General features: G+C 38.0%; 1 protein-coding gene and 1 long non-coding RNA gene across 4 annotated transcripts in view; one reads left to right on the top strand and one right to left on the bottom strand.

Moving 5' to 3' along the window:
- Positions 1 to 22,891, bottom strand: part of LSAMP (limbic system associated membrane protein) — a 651,408-nt gene that overhangs the window by 507,281 nt on the left and 121,236 nt on the right. The gene's annotated exons all lie outside the window — the stretch shown is intronic.
- Positions 1,733 to 22,891, top strand: part of LOC309630074 — a 64,803-nt gene continuing 43,644 nt past the window's right edge. The window contains exon 1 of the long non-coding RNA XR_014245409.1: positions 1,733 to 22,322. This is a non-coding gene — a long non-coding RNA (uncharacterized lncRNA). The remainder of the gene's footprint in view (positions 22,323 to 22,891) is intronic.

Raw genomic sequence — 22,891 nt, forward strand, 5'->3', positions numbered from 1 at the left:
CAGCTATGAGTACCTTATTCTTTACATCTATGCCCATCTCGATATAAGATGGAATATTCCACTCTAGTCTCTCACTACTTGCCTCATAATAGCCACTTACAGTATAACCAGAATCGGCTTAAATTTGTAATGTTTTCTTAAGTGTTTATGTGTAATTTGTTGTTAAAAAGTTAACTGTTTGGGGGTTGGTGATGTAAGTGTTTGTGCGTGTGTGTGTGTGTTATGTGCAGGGAGTGGGGTGGTGTCACGTGCAGAGAACCAGAATTGATCTTTGCAGATAAGACACTGGTGTGGTACTGTTTGCCTTCTGGAGGTGAGGTCAGAACTGCTAAGCACTCCTCCGTGATTTTCTCACCTATAGAGCCCTCACCACATGATCCTGTAATAGGAAAAGATGCACTCCTAAGCACGAAGCCTTAATTTACAAGCCACACAAATCCCTCTGTCAAAGGACGTTAAGGGCTTAATCATCAGGCTCTCATACAGTGCATGTGTGCTTGTGCATACTGGTGACGAGAGGCTGCCTGGGAAATGTTTGTCTATTCCTTTCTGTGTGCGTTACATCTAGCTCTATCACTTACTACAGCTTGACGGATTTAACAGTTTCCAAAGACAAGAAGGTGAAGATTTAAAATATTAAGGACTTTGAAAGCAAAACCCATTTTCAGTAGAAAAAAACCTGAAAAATAAATAGAGGAAAGGGGAGAAATTTTAAAACATTGCTTCCTTATCAGATGAAAAAGATGGAAACGGAAAGCAATGCCATCTATCTAACTTTACCATTCTCATCACCAGCATGTCCCAAAGTCCCACCTCCAGTCTGATCATTTCATGCTCTAAATCATTAACGCCACGATACAGATTTTTCTACTTGCTCTTATAGAGCTCTTAGTTTGCCTTCAACCACAAGCATTAATGGGCAGCTTCCCTAAGAACTCTGCACAAGCCTCAGACTTTATGTAATTCCAAACCAGCTGGCTTAGACTCAGGAAGCATGATGTTTCCTCTTCATTTGTAACAACTTTGACCTTGGAAGAGAACAGAGAGTGCTGCTTCCCCCCAAAGAGAGGCAGGAGAAAATTATGTAGGGTACTCTGACCATATAAAAAAGGACAGGGTATGTGTCTTGTCTTTATTTTAGGGGAAGGAGGTGGAGCTTATGATCCTGGTGTTCTTGGTGTTGTTATCTATATGAGGTGGAGGGAATGGGGAAAAGAGCAAGATGAAAATGCCCAATGAAGGACACAATGCCCTCTTGGGAGTGGATGAAAACTACTGTAGAGCGTGAACCCTACTGACCTGCCCTTTCTCACCTTCTGCTTCTTCTGTTTTCCTCTCTGCATGGACTCCCCAAAGTAAAGACAGATGAAAGGAGGCATGTTTAAATGTAGGCAACACAATACAATTGTTGGAAAAATGGCAGAACTGTCATTTAGCCTGTGCCCTCCTCCCCACAATGACCATTACGAGCAGTGAATTAAAATATGTGTTCACTGGTGCACATGGCATTACTCTCACATTGTTGATTCCCCACTGGGGACCTGTAGGGTAAGGGTTCTTGAAATTTCTCTTTAAACTTTAAAAAGCCAGTTGAAAACTGCTCTCCATTTTGTTGTTCTCTCTCTCACAAAGTCTGAAGGTTTTTTGTGATGAGACCCTTCAAATACTGAGAGTTTCAATTTGCCAACTTCCCCATAACATGTACCAGCTAAATTTTTTTTTTTTTCCAGCTAAATTTTTTAAAACCCACTCCCATCTCTTGGGTCCTCAGCATAGCACTATTCATTTTCTTTGTGCGAGGCAGTGAGAAATTCATTTTGCTTTCAAGTCACCTGGTAGAATATTTTTCATAAGGTGACCTCAACAAGAACTGCTCTTGTAATAGCCACCCTAGTAGTTAAGACATGTCAAGACCAAGAAAAGACAAACAAATAAGCAGTAGTCCAATTCATCTGAGAATAAATGAAGAGGAGTTAAGTTCAATTTTCTATAAATGTTTAAGCCATTTCACACATAGTAAAAATAAATCTGTGCTTTTCCAGTCTTGAATCCCATGCGTTTATTAGGCTTGAAACGATTTGTTCTAAAATACAGTGCATGCTTAGAGATGGAAACTAAACTCATAGAACCCTGAGTTTTTTTGTTTATCTGTGTTGTAAAATTCCATGAAAGAAACAATCAGCAGCATCTACAGCAAATAAGAGAAGGCCTAACACACACACAAAAAACACACCAATTTATGAGAGACAGGAACAAATCAAGACTGGTATTCCCCTGAGATATAAGTAAACAGTTCTCAAAAAATAAGGATAGGGGTTTGCATTGTTGAATATTTGAAAATCACTGCACATTGTACCATTTTTTAAGATATTCACAATGAACCATAACACATAAAAGGCTCCGAAAAGTCCTGTTTTCAAAACATGTTTACATTTGGTTAAACTGTTAAACAGCAATTCCTACCTATATTTAACTTATAATAGCCTTCTTCCAAGAAAATGGAATACCCCCAAACATTTATAGGATGGCCTAGTTTGTTACAACTCACTTAGGGAAATGGTCAGTTAGGTCAATAGCCAAATGATGCAACAAAGGCTGCAGAAGACCCACTGACTTTGTGATCAATTTCTCCTACCTTTCTACTCTGTTCCTTTTATATATACCATTTCCCAACTCAGGTCCAGACAAAGCATTTATCTGACTTTCTGAATTGAAAGTAGCTCAATGATAATAATTTTCTATAAGTCATATACACTATCTGGCGGTCACTTGGTGGCACATCCTAATGGAAATCTTAGCCCACTGTCTCCTACACAAACTTATTAAGTATTTTTTGTTTCTTTTTTTTTTTTTACATTTTTAAATTTTATTTTATTTTTTTATACAGCAGGTTCTTATTAGTCATCAATTTTATACACATCAGTGTATACATGTCAATCCCAATCGCCCAATTACTTATTAAGTTTTTAATTGTCAACTTGGCAACATAAAAATTAGCTCAGTATACTTATCAGTTTGCTGCAAAGAATGGATACTCACTCAGGCTACCTTAAGAAAAGAGGATTTATTGTAAAGATGTGTAGCCTGAAGCTAAACCTGAACTAAAAACTTATCACTGTACAAGGCATCTGTATGAACTAGTTAATTGCCCCATTTCTCTCTCTCTTTGGATTTCTTCTGACTTCTCTTTTTATTATCTACTGGTTCATCTTCTCATATTTCCTAAGATAAATACCAGAGGCAGCTACTCTGATTGATCAGCAAGTCATTAGTTACCCTATTGTGCAGAGTACTTTATATCAATGGATCTCATGCATTCTAAAAATGGCACCTTTGGGTTGGGTGTACAACTCCGTCTTTTAGTCAAAAAGGCCTCTGTTTAAGCAGCCTAAAGTGGCTTTCATAAGAAGGAATTGGGTTAGTGGTATTTTAGTTCATAAGAGACATTATATGTAGCAATTTCCTTAAATGTCATGTCTGTGTACACTGCCCCTTGCTACACTGATTTGGGGGAAACAGTAATTTCCTGTGCTGTATCACATTCAAAAATAAGTAGACATTAAAAATTGGAATCTGTATATTGAAGAATTTCCTCCCATCTTCCCCAAGATACATATAAAATAACCTAGACATAAAAATACTTTCCTACTTGTTCTTTACACCTGTAAGTTCTCCCTGATATAATCAATCCTATTTTCTGTTATTGCATTAATCTAATTAATAATGGTTAGGCAAGCCATTGTTCTCTTCAAAAATCTCCAGTATCTCTCCTTGCACTCAGAATCCCACCCAAACTCTGAAATTTCTGAAATTTCACTGAAGACTCTGTATATATCCTAACCCTGAACTATGTCTCTAAATTTATGTGTTCCTTTAGTCTAAAAGGAAACTGTTAGTCTTTGCACTGGTTGCTAAGGACACCAGCCAAATTCTCATGTTTAAATCTTTTCTCAGGTCATTCTCCCTGCTGGCCATGTTCCTCTCTGTCTCTTTACCCTAATTTAGCCTGCCTACTATTCTGTACATACATGGCCTAAATTATAAGCTTGTGCCTTACTATTTGGGGGTGACATATATGGGTAGGTGAATTGGAAACAGAATTAAAAAGGAAACAATGACCAGCTTAGATTTTCTGGAGGCAGAACTAGGTCTTTGAGGACTCTGCCATATGGCTTGGCCATATGGACAGACTATATTGAATCTGACCAAAAGCACTGGCCTAGTAGTCGTGAGATTTGGGCTCTAATCCCAGGTATGGTACTAACAAGCTATTTAACCTTGGGCAAGACACTTAACCTCCTTGGGTTTCATTATCTTCATCAGCAAAAGAAGCGCTTTGGCCTAGATGATACCTGGAGTGTTTTCAATTCCTCATATTCTATGATGCCTTGATAGATGTTTTCATTTTAATGAGTTGTCTTCATTGGTCTGCCACAACTAACATTAGGTTAGGAAATGACCTAGGTTAGAATTCGGGGATAGGGATTCATCCAAAGCCTCATTTCAGATATACAATCAAGCTTTAGTGGTTTCTTTCTTTCCTCCTTTAAATCCCAGGTATTTCTCATGCCCTACTGCAACTTCCTGCACCCACCATGGCTTCAGACAGACTTGGGTACTTGAAACTTTGGCAGAGTTCCCCAGTTGTGAAATAGACACAACCACTTGCAGGCCAGACTTCAGGAATTGCATTAATCTACAGTTTTCTTGGGAAAAATAGTCCTTGACTCACACATGAAAGAACCTGGCAGAGCTCCCATTGTTATGAGCAATCTGCCAGGCAACAGTTCTTTGGAGGTTTTTCTTTATTTCTCTTCTTGCTCTCTTCCACACCCCTACAAATTTCCCCAGCTCTAAGGTCACGACTCAGCAGTCTTTTTCAAAGTACGTTGTGTAATAGCAACTCTAGTTTAAAAAAAACATGCCTGGAAAGAACCATAGTGTGTCACTTTTTGAAACATGCTTTTTCTGAGAGCACCATCCATGTGAAATGATGCCCCTCACAAAAAGGATGCACAGGAGAAGGTATTTTCTCTTCTGACCTACAAAGCAGTGAGTTAATTTAAAATTTATCTTTGATAATCTCCCTTACTTCTTTTATTTATTTCATTTCTGCAGTTTAGATGGAATGTACATTTTATAATTAAATGCAAGTAGGAAATAATATCACACTGACAAAGCTCCTAATCTCCCCAAGATATTAATAGGCAGTACATCAAGTCAATCCATCTTTAATCCTGGGTCTCACTATACAAAAGCAGCATATAAGAATGAAAAGATGAGGTCAACCATAACTTCTCAAAAGGTGACAGCAGAAGACTAACTGTGTATATGTGATGGAAATAAATTGTGAATATGGAAAAATACATCATGTGCCTTATGTGTGGTCTACCTCAAAGGGTAAGTGAGAAAAAAATTCTACTAGGAAAGAGGAAATCAGGTTTCTAATCTCCACCCAGCCATTATTTAACTGCAGGATCTTGGGCAAATGCACCCAGTGCATTCCCAGGGTTTCCTGAGAAATCAATAAGACAAGGCCAACATTTGAGTTTATAATTTATAGTGTGATTTACAAATGTGAGATAGTGTTCATAGATCTTTTACTCAACCTCAATGTATCTTGATCTAGCCTCCTGACTTCTGACCCATAGTATAAAATTTACAGCAAAATATGACTTCACAAATGATCTTGTTCCCCACCTTTATTTTCCAGAGAAGATAACTGAAGCTCACAGGTTAAATGGTTTGCTCACATAGTCTCTCTGTTGTCCTGAAAGTGTTCATTTACAAGATAGCAAACCTAAGGGCAAGTGAGGGTAAAGCTCAGAATAATATAAATGTGCAATAACCCAAAGGCTATCACACTAACCTTTTTAAGTCTGTATCCTATGGGAGGGTTACCTCTTGAACCTTCTGTGTCAACCTTAACAAAAGAGAGCAAAAAACGATTTCTTTCTCCATTTATTCTCTTTGTCATGAATGAATACCAACCCAGAGGCCTTCGTTTGTGACACCCTCACTCCCTTATACTCACCATCATTTTCTTCAAAGTGTGTTCATCTTATATCTTTTTTTGCTTTTTTCCTGTGAGGTTGGGACACCTCCTCTGAATGTCCCTTGTTACTGGCGCTGCCACCAAGGTGATTTCTCTTTCAAAGGACTCAATATTCAGTACCACCTCTAGATTGTAACCACATCAGGAAACCTTATGAAGGATGTGGCTACTACCCATATATGGATACACCTTTGTTTCAAATTCTAGTAAAGGCTATCAATAGCCTTTACTAGAACATTTTGCAAACTACAAGAGTTATACAAAAACAAGATAATAATGCGTCACTTCCTATTTTCATTAAAAGACATTTTTTAAGATGGGACGCAAGCTAGAGGGACAGGCAGAAATTCAAATGTTCTTAATTTACAACATAGGGGTTAAGAAATATTGTCTATGCTTCATGGAACAAAAAATGGAGTTTTCAATCTGGCTATAAACAGTTCATACAGAAGTGACCAGTTAGAGAACTGAGAATAGATTTACAATCATACTGAGCTGGGGAAATTAGGGGATAGTCTGAATGAGAGAAACTGTTATCTATTATAACATGATGTCAATACATAATACCTAAAATTGATAAATCTATTAACATCATTATAAACATTATGGTGAGATATATGGAGCTAATCAACATAATAATTAAAACAAACTATAGAAGTGGGAAGTAGGATTTGGGGGTGGATAAGGCAGGAGATTATTCTATAATGTTTTTAGCCATGTGCATGTATTATTTTGAAAACATAAACACACACACTAGAAAATACACTTTTTTCTCTGCAGGTGATTTACAACATAAAACCTATGCACAATGAACTCAGAAGATGTTGGTTACTTCATTAATTGTTTAGTTGTCTAGCTTAGGGGTTGAAGGAATAAATAATTGAATACATGATAGAATGGATCATCATCATCATCATCATCATCATCATCATCATCATCATCATCATCTTGAACCTACGCCTCCTGTACACATACCTACTAACTGCAGGGTGTAAGAATCCAGACCATGGTAGGTAGCTGAGGTACAACCACTTGATGTTGAACAATGGTTACAATCAGTCCATACAATGGATTTTTCATATAAAGATTACCAATTATTAATGGTTGAGTTTCATAAAAGAGGCTGGAAGGACAAGGTTTAGGGAACAATATTTCTATGCAATTTTGAGTCCTGATTTTACTATAATTATTTCAAATGTTGATTACTGCATCTTACTACAGTCTCCTAAAGCATTTAAATATTCTAGGATTCAGAAATAAGGAGCAAAACAAATAATCACTTCTATTTGGGAAAAGTAATTTTATACACAATGAATAAAAGCATGTAGAAATCAATCTGAAGTAAAAAGAAAACTTTAACAGACTCTTTATAACAAAGAATAAGGATTTTTTTTTTTTTTGGTTACCATAGTGGCAGTGATTTTTATATACTATTCACACAGATTCAGCATTATAGTAATCAGTGTTTCCTATTGTGGTTCAAGGTATTAAAAGTAACATACAATGTTACAAGCTTAGACTGCCATTTAAATTTAAATATTAAGAAATGTTATGAATCAAAGGTTAATTTATATGTTCTCTGGATAATACTTGATGTGGGATATTATAGGGCTAACCATTTCACCATTAACATCAAATAACTTAAGTAACCTGCACTTAACTTTCAAGCCTGCAGTGATTAGACATGGGGTAGGGGGGGAGTAGTGAGGGAGGGTGACAGAGGGTATAAAAATTCTACTTGTTGCCAATAGAACTAACGACATTTATACTCACTACAGGCCAGATCAGAGGAGTGTAGCAGTTGCACAGTTCTTCCTGCAATCTTTTCCCAAAACTCAATTAAAACTCGTTGGCAAGGGGGAAATCAGAAACTAATAGGAAACACATTTTATCTCCTGGCCTCAGGGGGTATACAAATTCCCCTGTGTGGAACACAAAAGATTGATAGAATACTAGAGGGAAGAGGGTGATAAAAGAGGACATGAAAATCACATCTTATAGTTAAGGGAAAAAGAAAAAGTGGCCGAATTGATATCACACAATTGTCCTACTCTTAGGGAGTCATACATCTGGCCAACACTAAAGGAATTTTTAATTCTGAATAAAAGTAATGTTGAGAGGAACCTTCTTTCTCTGGTTTCTACTGCCCACCTGGAAGAACTGCCAGTATAGGAATACCTCAGTCTCTGACTCTCTAAGATAGAGTTATTTGAATATCAGGTGACATCCATGGATCCATATTTCTTGACTAGATGGAGTTAATCTCCATTTAAAAGCAAGCTATGGAAATTTATTTATTCTTTCTCCAATTTGAAAAGCATAAAGCTATAATTCTAGGTAAGTGTGACTATTCTGTATTCTATTCTGTATTCTGTATTCTATTCTGTAGAGTTAAACTTTCTATTACATGGTCTGTTCCAAGGTCTAGACACCAGGGACAGAAGAAGTTGGAGGGGACAGAAAGTGTTAGCACATCCTTTTAGTCACAGTTTCCACAGCTTTATTCTTCCGTTGGCTTTATCAGTAATAAAGAAATCACCATCTCATCATATCAGAGGATGTACTTGTCTTCTGTGTTAACTGGATCAGAACTCAGAAGGGCAACAAAAAGGATATTATATATTGACACTCCCGTTAAGCCCCCCAAACGAAGATCCTATGAGTATTTTGCTATGAAAATAAATGCATTAATGAGACACTGTCTGAGGAAACATATACATTCCTAAAGTTTCAGGCCTCAGATTAAAAAAGAGACTCGAGTGGGTTTTGTGCCTTTAGAAGAGCACACTAGGAAACCCACATATTTGCTTACATAAATTTGGATGGGACATTAAGACCTAGCTTAGAATCAAGCACCACTGAGCTTCCAAGGTGCATGTCTGTGAATGCTAGATGCACTGAGCCATTCTGGCCACATAATGCAATGAGTATGAGTACGTATGAGTATGGTCATTGCAGACAAGGCACATGTAAACAACGAAATCAATTGCTAAAGAGCATGAAATGGACACGTACTGCAGCTGCTATCTACTCCCTTAGTTAATCACCTACTGAACTTTGAATACAAAGAACACTTTCTTCTTAGGTATTGAACAAGACAAAACTGCTACACTTTATGGGTCATTTAAACACTATAGGTTTCACTTTACTGTAAAAATATCCTGCAAACAACTCACACTCCAAGGGGTTTGATGAGAATAGCCCAGAACTACCTTGTTTGACTGTAGCAGTTTTTGCTTTGTCCAAATGAGGTAGTTCCATGTCCAGAGGGTTCTTCAGCTGTTAGGCTTATACCAGAATAAGGATTGTGTTTTAAGAAATCCATAAATATCTACCAAGAATCCATTCCCACAGGTAATACATTAGACCAAGCATTATGGGGGATTACAAAAAAAATAAAGCCATAGCCCTTATGCCATGGGAGCCCCTGAAATCTGTATCTGAAAGAACCTGGAAAAATAGTCCAAGTTCCTCATTTTAAAGACAACAAACTCAAATGACAGGAATCCAGAGAACTTAAATGACAAGCCCCAGATCCCACAGCCAGCAGGGGTAGACCTGAACTGAAAGCCCCATGTCCTAAATACCCTCATACAATTCATATCTGTTGCTTCTGTTTGTAGATGTGAAAAGTGTAGCAAGAAAGACGTCAGGACTCTGAGCACCATGTTTTACACTCTTTCCAGATTTTCTGCAAAACCTACAAACAAAACAAAATGTTGTTACTGGATCTCTTGTGGATCTTAGTGAAGAGACTGAATTCTGTATCTAAATTGAAAATGGGTGAAAGAGAGATGAGAAGACACATAGAAAACACAGAGGCAAAGAAAACTATAAGAGTAAGTCCATGGGAGTTTTCAATACTCTTCTAATAGGAATCACTAAAATCTTGGAGAGGCCACTGAAATTCCTCAGGATTCAATATCATTGGCATGGTCAAAGAAATTTGCCCTGTGTAACAAAGAGTAGCTCTAGCTCAGGGGTACCCAAACCCCAGGCCAGGGACTGGTACCGGTCCGGTCCACAGCCTGTTAGGAATGGGGCCGCACAGCAGGAGGTGAGCAGTGGGGGAGCAAGAGAAGCTTCATCTGACACTCCCCATCACTCGCATTATCTCCTGAACAATCCCCCCGCCCCCTTCCCATCCGCAGAAAAATTGTCTTCCACGAAATCGGTCCCTGGTGCCAAAAATGTTGGGGACCGCTGCTCTAGTTGACATCAGAGGTATGAAATATTCCATCTGCTAAAGAAAACACTGCTTGATAATTTTAAAAAATAAAGTCTATTTGATACATAAAGCCTCTATCTTATTCCTTGGGGGCCAAAACCATGAGTTTTTCTTGTACACATAATGATGGCATCTATGATTGTGTCTACTGATGTACTTAAATTCTAAATGTTAAGTTTGGGTCTGCTCATATAGCATGTTACATTTCAATCCCTTTAACTTATTCTTTTTAGCCTTGTCCTGGGAAATGTCTTTCTGGATAGACTGAGAGTAAAAACCATGAGATTATTGTAGGACACGCTAAGCAAACTGATAAAGTCAACTAACTTATCTGTACAGTGGTTTCTTCGTCTATAATATGAGAGCTAGAAATTATCTTTTTGGAAAAAGCATTTATCCTTTGAGCTCATGGGGTTGGGGGCGAAAGCATAGTCTTTCAGTTTGGCTCATGTTGTCTAATTTTATCTTCATTATTCTTCTTCGGTGATACCCTTACTACCACATTTCTTTTCTTCCAAAATCCACCAACCTTGTACTCAGAATAGATTTCCGGCTTATTGGCTCTCTCTCCTTTATCTTCTTTATGTGTGGCATCTCTGGCAGCCAAATAATCTTCCAAAGGTATTCTGTGACACAATTCCTCAATGTACATTCTATTTCTCTTTATCACCCATTTAGGTATCTATCTATAAATCCATCTAGCTATCCATTGTGCCTTTGTTGCAGATGCAGCTACCTAAAATATAATGCAACAATTGACTTACTATCTCTTGGAAGCTAAAGAAACCTTCTGTCTGATTCTTCTCTTCTGGCTCCAACAGAAATCCCTGCGGAGCCATGGACAGAAGGGAGAGACCCTCCTTCTGTTCCCCTCTGTAATTTTCTGCCCAAAATCATGCCCAGTTTTAGCAACTAAATCATGGACTTAAAAGCAGCAGCTTTATATCTGCTGGCTCCAGCATGTCTGAATATGTTTGAGAGATGTGTGTTCAGAAGTGAAAAAAAAATTGGAGTTAGGAGGCTTTTCTCAGATTTCTGAAGTTTTCTAGAAAGAGAGGGGGCTGGAGGAGAATACAGAGGCACAAAGAAATCTAGGCAGTATTGTTCAATAGAAAATGTATTTAAGTGTTCGCTTCTCAATCTGAAAAGATGCAGTCATTAATCTGCAGCTTTGGTGGGGAGGGACCTAGCTCCATAAAATTATTTCCTTATCTATCAATTAAAGTATATTATATATTTTTTTAAATTTTTTTAAAATAAAGTTTTAAATTTATTTATATTTTATTTTTGGCCACGTTGGGTCTTCGTTGCGGCATGCGGGTTTTCTCTAGTTGCGGTGAGCGGGGGGCTACTCTTCGTTGCGGTGCGCAGGCTTCTCATTGCGGTGGCTTCTCTCATTGCGGAGCACGGGCTCTAGGCACACGGGCTTCAGTAGCTGTGGCTCATGGGTTCAGTAGTTGTGGCTCACAGGCTCTAGACCGCAGGCTCAGTAGTTGTGATGCACGGGCTTAGTTGCTCTGCGGCATGAGGGATCTCCCCAGAACAGGGCTCCAACCCGTGTCCCCTGCATTGGCAGGTGGATTCTTAACCACTGCACCACCAGGGAATTCCGTTATATATGTTTTGAGAACTAATTGTGAGGGGCAGTTTCACTTTATTTCCTGTTCTTCTTCATGCTGCAGACAGAAATGATTTTCAAGTCAGGCTTAATTAAGCACTTAGAATTTTTAAATCTGCAAGAGCCTGTTTAGTGATACTGGTTTATTTCCTGGTATATTTAGAGTTTCCTCTCCTGTGCTCCATTCTTGGTGCAGGAAGCAGAAAGAGATACAACTTATCTTTGTAGAGGTTTTCGAAATTGAGCAACATCTACCCTTATATATAGTGTATATCTGCCAATCATGTAGGGACTTTGGAAGAAAAGTGTGTGGGGAGTAGAGAGAGAATGGAACCAAAACCTTTTTTTTTTTTTTTTTTTTTTTTAGTTTTAACCAACAAGAGTGACAGGATAATGCAGCCTTTTCCAAATGACTGAGAGCTAAGTAGGAGACTATAGCTTGCCTCGTGTTTTGACCATCTAAGTATTCTGTCTTTCAGTATCCCTAGGAAATGACCACCTATAAGCCCTTAACTGGTGGATTGGGAGAAGTAGAAACACAATGACTAAATTCTTCCAAAACAGGAGTTGTGGATGGGAAAGGATTACTATTGATATGATAAAAGGTCACTGATGTATAATCTTTGACAGGTAGAGCCTACAGGAGACAAAATGTCACATAATGGGAACAGTATTGATGGAGAGCAAATTCTTAGCAAATATCATGAAAACACTATATTATGGGAAGACTGCAGAACCACAGAGGACTTTGGCCATTCTTCCAATATCCATTTGATTGAGAAAGTACATAGTGATGAGAAGTTGCTATAAATTCAGAACCATTTTAAATGGATTTGAATTTTACTCACCATAACACGTAGTAGTTACACTGGGAAATATATGCAATACATATACGAGTTGAGGCTGCTCTTTGTTCTACTTATAGATGTTTCTTAGTGTGTATATGTTTTTGAGACTCTGCAAAGTTTCTCTGGCTCTCCAGGTATCCAGAACCACAGACCACCAGAGCAGCTCAGAATTGGGCCCAGCCTTAGGGGTAGAGATTCAGAGATCTTAACTGTGGCTAGCTGTACATGAGGCAGGCTGTGTTATGAAGCAGCCTACAGCTCAGGAAAGAAACAGATAGTCTGTGGAAAAGTCCAGTCCTGGTCTGGGAAGGTCTAGAGAGACTGAGCCATTAGAGTATCTCAGAAAACCAAAAGCCAGTGAGGAAACCAACAGCGTGCTGCAACAATAGCCACAAGTCAAGTAAGCACAGAGCCTGACAGCTCAGGAAAATGACCCACTTCTTGCCTACTCAGACAAAAAGGCTTCACTTAGGCCTAGGGATAGCGTCTCTAACAAGGCCATCTGTTAACGCCGTCGCCGGAGTCCCTCACAGCAATTCTTCATTCTCTCCCTTCTCACCTCCCACCCTGAAGCCAGCCATTAATGCAGCAGGGACTGAGGAAAATGAAGCTGTTGGGCTCAGTAAATATTACTGAGCTCCACAAGGAAACGCAGCCCCATTATTTAGGGTCCTGTGTCTCAGGCACACGTTGATCACATCCATTTAGCAGAGAGGGGAAGGGAGAAAGCGGCTGCTGTGCAGCAGCCCTCAGTCATCTATCCCCCTGATCAGGCAAAGCCACGAGAGAGCAAAAGAGTGAGCTCAGCAAACAGATCCCAAGCGTTTGAACCCAGAGTGCATATGACATGAGAAACCACATAATCACATGGAAGGGGCTCTGGGCAAGTGTTCAGGGGTCTTGTAGTTTATTCTCTGTTCTCCCATTGACTCGATTTGTATTTTGCATAGAGTCACATTTGTAGCAATGATCTGTCATGTCTATAATGGAGATAATACTCTTTATCTCATGACATAGGACTGCATGTGATATTCATAAAATAAAAGACCAATCTAACATTTGGAAAACAGGATACTCAATTTGGGGAAATGATTTAACTCTTTCAGATCATCTGTGTCTGTCTTTATAAAAACAAACACACAAAAATAAATAAATAATCTTTTAATACCTGGTTACTAACCTAATGTCTCAGAATATGATTTCACTTAAAAATAAGAAAAGTTAATATATTGAGTATACTTTAAATATCTCTTTAATATTTGGAAATGAAAGGGAAAAAAAGAAAATTTGATATCACCCATAACTAGAATCATTTCAGATTAGATATGCCTATTGAAATGAAAATCCAGAACTAGAAATATGCAATTAAAATGTCACACCCATATGCTTGAGACTTAAAAGTATTTCACCAAGACTGAAGGATAAGACCATCAAATTACAGGTAGGTTGTAGCTGAAAAATGACCCTCTGACAACCAAACATTGTTAATGACAACTGACACTGAACTCAAGAGAAAGATTAACTCAACCTCAACAAACAAACAAGAGGAAATAAAATGAAACCAATGATAGAGACTTCAACAAACAGAAGCAGACAAGGGAAGATGACAGAAGATTGTGTCCATAATATTTTTTAATATTCTTTTATCTTAGAGAGAGGTAAATTGTCTGCTGATTTCCAAGACTCTATCTTTCCCCAAAATGTTCTCTTGAGAAAGATGTCCACCCTGAAGGGTTTGAGAGGTATTTTCAATAATGGCCTGCGATTTATGCATTTCATTGGATGAGTCACTGGAGATATGACTGGGGCTCATTTCTCATATATATATTCATAGTAAAAAGTATTCCTGCCAAACTATGAAATGAAGCCTTTATAAAGTAAATGAAAAAAACTGGAATAAAATTACAAACTTTTAATTTTAGAAATTGTAAAGACAGATAGCAAGCAAAATATTTCCTTGACCCAAAGCCATCATCATAGAACTTGCACTTTGATCCTAATTGGTATTTCTCTCCTCCCCAGCGAAAAGCTTTCGTAAAAAAAAATGGTTGATTGCAGCTATGTGGACACGGTGAGAATCTACCCACATATCCATCGCGCAGAGCAGCTCTTCTGCACAAGGATAGGTAGATTCTCCAGTTCAGGTCTCTTCTTTGTAACAGACAATGCCCAAGGCCTACAAATATTAATTCTACCCTCATTTACTGTAGAGACCATGGCAATCTGTCAAGAAGGAAGAAAGTGTTCTAAAATGAAGGCACCAATAATTGTGACCCAATAACGGAATAGAAAAGGCCCACTTGTTATGGTAATTACCAGTGGCATTCTAAATACTGTGTTCAGTTTGTTTATCATGGCACGTTTTCAGAAAATGTTCCTTTCCAAATAAACATGCCTAGGCTAGCCCTAGGCAAAATTGTATATAAGTAACTTTTTTCCCCTATAATTCACGATCCCTCTGTAAGTATGCTCATTTTACCTGCTCCTTCTTCCATTACCTAGTTCTCAGCCTTCATCTTTCTAAGCCCTTAAAATAATTTTTCCCAACAGTTATCTATAACAGCAAAAACCTCTATAAACTCCTCCTCACACGGTCCAATTTATGTAAAGACCATCTACATACTGCTAACTTTCTACAATAGGAAGGACAGCACATCAATACTTAATGTAGTGCCTGACACATAAGGGATACTCCATAACTGTTTGTGGACTGCCGCATAAATACCTCTCACTAAAACTATGAACAGTATTTGATTTATAAGTCTGAATGGCTATCATGTTTTACCATGTGTTTGATTTGATAAAACTTAATAGCCATTCAAACTTAACAGGTCTTTTTTTTTTTGCTTTAAGTGATTCTTCTATAATGCCTTTTATACATGAAACACAGTAGGAAGTAAATAAATAGCTGTGGGATAAAAAGAATATTTAGATGAATGGCTAGTTTGAGGGACAGCCGATATCACTGTAGGGAGAAAGCGGACATCCCAGCAGCAGCTATCTCCCAGTGTTTCCATTAGGATATACAAGGTGGGAAGCAGTAGTCTACAAGTTAACCATACATGCATTTGTCAGTCTATCAAATAAATATACATATTTTCTAAATCAGAGAATCCAGAATTTTAGACTATTTTGACATCTGGCTCTCCATGGTCCTAAGTTCTAAAGTTACACATATCCTGAGTTTGTTTTTGTTTTTATCTTCATTTATTCGTGAACTCTGGAATTAATGTGTGCCCATAAACACTGAAAAGTGAAACAAATAGAGAGGCCATCTCAATCTCATGCAAATACCTGGCTTCATTTTTAATGAGGGTAAATAGCAGCTGAAGTGTCAAGTTGTCTCTGACTTGAATCAAGCAGACTACAGAAGCCATGCCTCTTGTAGAAGACATTTGGGAGAAATAAAGATTTTGAGAAAAGTACCATATGTCATCAAAGTTTAGAAAATATACGAAAAGTTCTGCATCATTTTGCTTATTTCAAATAAAAAACATTGAAGAAATAGACCCTAAAATGATTGGCTATCCTGGCATCAAATAACTGAATGCATGTCTAGAAATAGACATAAGTTGGTATGTAGGTATAGCATTAAGTAATCTCCAATGGAGTTTTCTTTCTTTCTTTTTGATTTGTAATTCAATGTCTATTATGTCTGAGACAGAAACAAATAAAACTAGAAAAATATGTCATTTTGACTTTCCTTGAATTTGAGGAGTACTGAATTATTCCACACAGGTAAAAACTACACCAACAGCTATCAAGCAACATCTCAGTGATTCAGGGCATCTTCATGATCTGAACATGGCCCAGAGTAAGTGCTTGTGAAGTGTACAGAGAGGTTAATCAAAAATGTTACAGTCACTAACCCTGCAAGCAAATAATCTGTACGTGCAGACTGGCACGAACATACCCAGAGCACAACAGATTTAACAACTGGATGCACAGAGCAATCTTTTACATGGTGTGTGATATTTGGGTTGTTATCTCTCATATCATTGTGAAAAGCAAGCGTGAACTGACGGAAGTGTTAAAACAGCCAAAGGAATTTAAGGGATGGCATCACTTGAAGGTGGGTAAAAGGATATTAAATGACAGGGCTGGGGATATACCTATGGAGGAGTGAGATTAGGGGGCAAATCAGGTATGAAACTTCCAAGAATAATCATGAACAGGTCATAAATAATTTTCACATTACTAAACGCAGCATGGTTAATAATACGTATGTTCTCTCGTTGGCTCTGCTAACTCTGCTTGGTCTGCCTGTCTGGTAGGATGTTCTACGCAGTTCCACAAAGATATTGAACTGCTGCTATGTGCCACATCCTGAGGACTTGAGGACCAAAAAGAGACAATCTTTGTCTCAAAGAGTCAAGAGTTAATTGGGAGGATGCAGACACGTAAATGGTTCCATCCAATATACTTAAATCATAGAAAAACAGGTAAGATACAGGAGTATACAGATAAGGGGTAAGTAATGATGTGGAGCCTGGGGTTAGAAGGGAAGTTCATAATCAGGGAAGCTTCTCTTAATAGGTGAAAGACAACTTCATATCATATCCAGATATGAAGAATTTACAGACAAAAGAAACTACAGGGACAACATTGTGAAACAACCTGGAGTCCAAGAGGAAACAAGTGAGCCACATTTGTGGAGAGATGAGTGTGGGAGTGAGGGTGGGGAGCTTTGGGAGAGGAAACTGAGCAGGGAGGCATGTATGACGTGCCTGTAATCATCCAAGATAAGACAAAACAACGGATTTTAAGCAGATGAATGAGAAAGTCAAATGTAGATTTTAGAAAGTTCTCTAGCAGCAATTAGGGGAAATGAATTTTGGTGTAAGTGTGAGGTATGGTGAACATTAGGGATCTTATTATAATGATCCTGCTGATTGCTGATAAGGACCTAAACTTAGGTGCAATGGTGTTAATGGTACCTAAAGAGGGATACCCATATGATGCTAAAGTAGAATGAACAGAAATCTATACTACCATGACAATGGAAAGCAAAGACTATGTCACTTTTCTGCTTCTGAATGATTTCTTTATGGATAAGGAGAAGACAGTCACAAGCTGAGTTACAGTATCCAGGATGAAGATCAGGGAGAGAAGTTAAAGTAATTGACTTAAGGTGTTATTAAGACTTCAAGATAGTACTAGGTATGTAGAGCTAATTTGCAATCCTTCAGAATATAGTAACTGGGTCGCAGAGGCCTGGAAAAATCTAGCTCTTCAGAAGGAGCCAACTTGGGTCATACAATACACTGGGGAAAATTCCCAGAAAATAATCCAAAATAAAGTGCATTTAGTGTGTGCTCTTGCCTTCTAGGACTGCTCTCCCTCTTAGTGACAGTATTTATTTTTTCTTGAGTTAATACTTTGAGTTTTTATTCTGTGTTCAGCACATGTCGAAGCTTCCATATTAGATTATTAGCTCCTCTGGAGTAAAATTTATTTATTTATTTTTTCAACAAATATTTATTGACAGACTGTCATGCACCAGGATTTGTGCCAGACCCTGAAGAAATAATGGTTTGTGAATGCAGATACACTCCTTAACCTCAAAGGGGAGGTTGATGGGAGAGGTGAAGTGAAGGGACTATCCTTAGACAGAAGAGGGCACACCACACCCTCCCTCCTGGCTCCACTGTAACAGGAAATGGGAGGTTGAAGGGATAAGTGAAGGTGTGGTAAGATTAGAATATTTAAAGTCAGGAATCTTCAAGGCATGATCATTTGCTGAGAGAGTTGAGGAGGGCAGGGTTGGAATCTTTTATTCATGTGTATATTCTTGGCAACACTAGCATAACTCTTAGCACATAACTAGTGCCCCTGAAATGGTGATTGTGTAGAAGGTTTTTTAATGGGGAATGAAAGAATGAAGAATTAAATGAATGATTCCATTGCACTTGTACTTAAAGGGCCTGACTGGTTAAAAGTTAATCAGGGCTTCAGAAGTGTCTTTCAAAGCAGATATTACTAGGTCTGTAACCTAGGAGTCATCCCTGGGCTTAGTGAAAGAAATGTCCAGAAGATTTTACTGTCCAGACTTCATAGCTGCCGGGAAAAGAGATGAGTTGGAGAAGGGAACTATAAAACAAAACTCATAATACACACGATAACAGGATCATAGTTTTCTGTATGTCTCTTGCTCTGTTTTCTGAAAGTAGGCACATTTTGAGTGAAAACAGGTTTTATATCCCGGCAATAAAGAGGTAGAACTATAAAAATATATGTCTTATCAGCAGGCATGTTTCTAAATAGAATGTTTTACCAAGTTTCCCAAGAGGCATCTCAGGCCCTTTAAATTATAGGGTATATTAGCTTCCCTGCAGGGCAGCCTTTGAACTACAACTCATTGTCCATCTAAAGCAGGGATGGGAAATGAACCTTTTGGAAATGAAGAGTTTGTTCTTCGCTCAGCATTTCTAGGTTTCTCCCTTAAAATGGACGCCATCACCAAGTAAGAAAAGAGATGTATAATCAGTATGGGTCAAGTGAAGCTTAGTAATTTTAATTGCATTCATTTAGGGGAAAAAAAATTCTCACATTTTAACCTAAACTTTCACATTTCTCTCTGCCAAGTTTGACTTAGGGCAAAGCAATCAAAAACTGCCAGCACTCATTTAAATGGACAGAGCGATGTAATAAGTAATTCAGAAGAGCAGATAATTCAAAGATCACCTCTATTTGGGTTTATAATAACATTTTCAGCTGATTTGCTTTCTTAATTATATTTTTCTTAGGTTAATATTAAAACTAAGTTGCAATCTTTCAGAATATACTAACTGGGTAGCAGAGGCCTGGAAAAATCCAGCTCTTCAGAAGGAGCCAACTTGGGTCATACAATACACTGGGGATAATTTCCAGAGAATAACCCAAAATAGAGTGTGTTTAGTGTGTGCTCTAGCCTTCTAGGACTGCTCTCCCTCTTGGTGACAGTACTAAGGAAATCTTACGGGGCTTTCTCCTTTAGGTTGGGCCTGTGAAGAAAATCCTGATTCACAAAAATAGTCATGCACTGTTATTGAAAATAGTAAAAAGTTGGAGACAACTTAATATCCAACAATAAAGGACTAGTTAAACAAATTATAATATATCAACAAGATGGGTTCTTGTACAATTAAAATGGCATTTATGGAGAATTTTAATGACTTGAGAAAGAGCTTATGATATACCATAAAAGGGAAGAAACATCAGGTTATAAAATTCACTCCACCGTATCATCACCACTATGTGGTTAACAGCACAACTGCTGGAATCTGGCTGTGAACAGCTGATTCCTGATTGTAGCAGTTATTAAATATTTGACCTAGAGTAGATTACTTCACCTTTCTGAGCCTCAGTTTCTTTATTTGTGAAATGCAGATAATAACAGCACCTATCTCATAGTGTTTTTATGAAGATGAAGAGAGGCTTAATGTATTTATAAAGTGCCTGAAACATAGTAAGCACAATTAAGAATACTATTTTTATTTGTTTTCAAACAACATAACTCTGCTCATGCTGTTTGTTCTACTTAGAAATACTTCCCTTTTAAAAATTTAACCTATTTGCTCTCCCTTTCCATCTAAGGTCCAGCCCACATGTCACTACACAGAGTGTGGAGCTTCTTCGCATGACCACCCCCCTTTGGTCAGAATTAATCACCCCTTCCTTTTCAATGCCAGAGCATTTTGAAATAAACTCTACCCTCGCATCTATGCTATAGGGTGGTAATCGATGTGTATCTCTTTCTCCATCAGAATATGGGCCCCGCAAGATTTGGGGCATGTCTCATTCCTCCCTGTATCCCCAGAGGCTAGCCAAGTGCCTGGCACATGAGAAGTACTAGGTTCACCTTGGATTAATGAATGAATGAATGCAAGCTAAGTTCCACGAGTGAAGCAGGTAGGAAGGAAAGGTGAAACAGTAGTTTCTCTGTGACTTCCAAAAGCTCAGGTGTACTCTTTTGGAAGAATGAAGAACATTTTCAGTCTGTACTTCATGATTCCAAAGGCTCAACATTTCTATTCTCTTTCTATTGTTGTCTTTCCTAAAATATAATACTTGTCCTGATAACTGAAACAGGGTGGTAAAACAGAATCAAAAGTGAACTTAGGAGTCAAAAGCCTGGTTCTACTGCTGACACTCAAATCATATGATCTTGAACAAGTAACTTAACCTCTCTGAATGTAAAATAAGGATGATAATACATATCTTGCCCTTCAAAGGGTTATTTTAAGTATCAATTAGAGAATGCATGTGAGAACATTTTGGAAAGGTGGCATACAAATATAAGATATCATTGCTAGTTCTTTTGCTGGTAAAGCTTTGCTCATTCAGAAGTTCAGAGTTAATATCAGACATTTTACATATTTACAGTAACCTATAATTCTTTGACAAGATTAAGGACAACCTTTCAGTATCTCTCTTTGCCTCATTTTACAGAGAAGTTGTTGGAAAGATGGACAGATTTAAAACTGTCAGAGTTCTATGGAACACACTTAAAATGAGGAATGTGATTCACATTAATATTTAAATATACACTCTTCTTTGTTCTATTTATAAAGCATCAATTAGCAATTACATTAAAGTGCCCACATAATTCCTACTTGGTTGACAGCATCCTTCTCCCATTAGATAGACAAACTGAGGTACAGCTGGGTCTAACTGTGTTACTGCAGATTACCAAGTATGATCTGGCACAGGAATTGAGAATTCCTTTCTAACCCAGAGCTGTCGAATAGAACTTTCTGTGATAAAAGAAATGCTTGATAATCTGCACTATTCAGTATGGTAGCCACTTAGCCATATGTGGCTTTTTAGCCCTTGAAATGTGGTTTGTATGACTAAGGTGCTTAATTTTTAATTTAATTTAATTTTAATTAATTTAAATTTAAATAGCTATATTTGGCTAGTGGTACTTACTAAATTAAACAGCACAGTTTTAACCAGTCGCTGTATTTAGCATGAGGATTTGCTCATTAGCCAAATGAACACTTAAAAAAGAATGATGGTATATTATTTTATAATGTGAAAGAAAACTCCCTCACAGACTGTCAGCATGGCCAGAGTCTTTTCCTTGTTGGAAGAACATTATGATCAGAGGCTAGTTTAGGGGGCATAGAATCAGAATAAGAAGGCTGATTAGATGATTCAAACATTTAATGGCATCCAGTTACAATAACCTGGCCAAGAGAACAAACTGGTCTTATTGCTAGAATACTTGGTCCATCAGCCAAGACGTTCCTTGGATATTGCTTTGGCAGGTATTGCTGCCCTTTCTCTGGTGACTCTCCTTTCCCTGGCCAACCCCCTTTCTGATTGACAAGCCCTTCCTTCTCTTTTTCTCCAAACTCACACTTCATGTGTACTGGCAGAGAGAAAAGTTTGTCCCATTTCTTTGGCTTTGCTTCCCCATAACTCTCAGTCCAACACACAGATCTCCCCTTTCATCAGCCAGAGAAATGCTGGGAAGGCACGGAAGGGAAAGAATGTTTATTTTAACCCTTCTGATAAGGAAAGAACTCAACCTGTCTGGGAACAGCCATTCCTTCTTTTCTTCAGACATACCATCACGAGCATCTTAAGGTCAGACTGTAAATCATATAAAATATCTTTATCTTTTCAAGGCAGTTTTTTGCCTATATTATAGTCAAGGACAAGAGAGGTCACAGAATTCTGGCAATACGAGTCCTTGCAGCCGCATGTGGGAGTGAAACTTGTAGCTATTGAAACTGCTCTCACAGAACCAAGCCAGGTTCTGGGAGGGGCTCATTCTCAGCCAAGATGAGGTCCTTGGCTTCCCAATTTGGTGTATAAGAGACTCTGATATTCATTAAAATGACAAGCTGACAGAGTGAGGCATAGGCAACCTTTACCCACTCATCAGCTGTCCAGTCCTGAAAGCTCTGGACTATTTTGATCCTCTAGGCTTTCTGTATATATAGCTTTTCAGACACAAGCTTCAAATCTGCCCAGCAAGATTCCTAGTTATTCCAGAGCTGACCTTTGAAGTTGTGATTCTATGTTTATCGAATTATAAAGAAGTTTCCCAATTAGAAAGAAAAATGTCTCAAGGTAATTGAGTACTGATAAATGACAGCCCAAGATCTTAATTTCATGGATTTTCATAACTTTGAGTTTACTTAGTTTACTTA

This window comes from Balaenoptera borealis (assembly GCF_965194805.1).
Source record: "Balaenoptera borealis genome assembly, chromosome: 5".
NCBI classification, from domain to species: domain Eukaryota; kingdom Metazoa; phylum Chordata; class Mammalia; order Artiodactyla; family Balaenopteridae; genus Balaenoptera; species Balaenoptera borealis.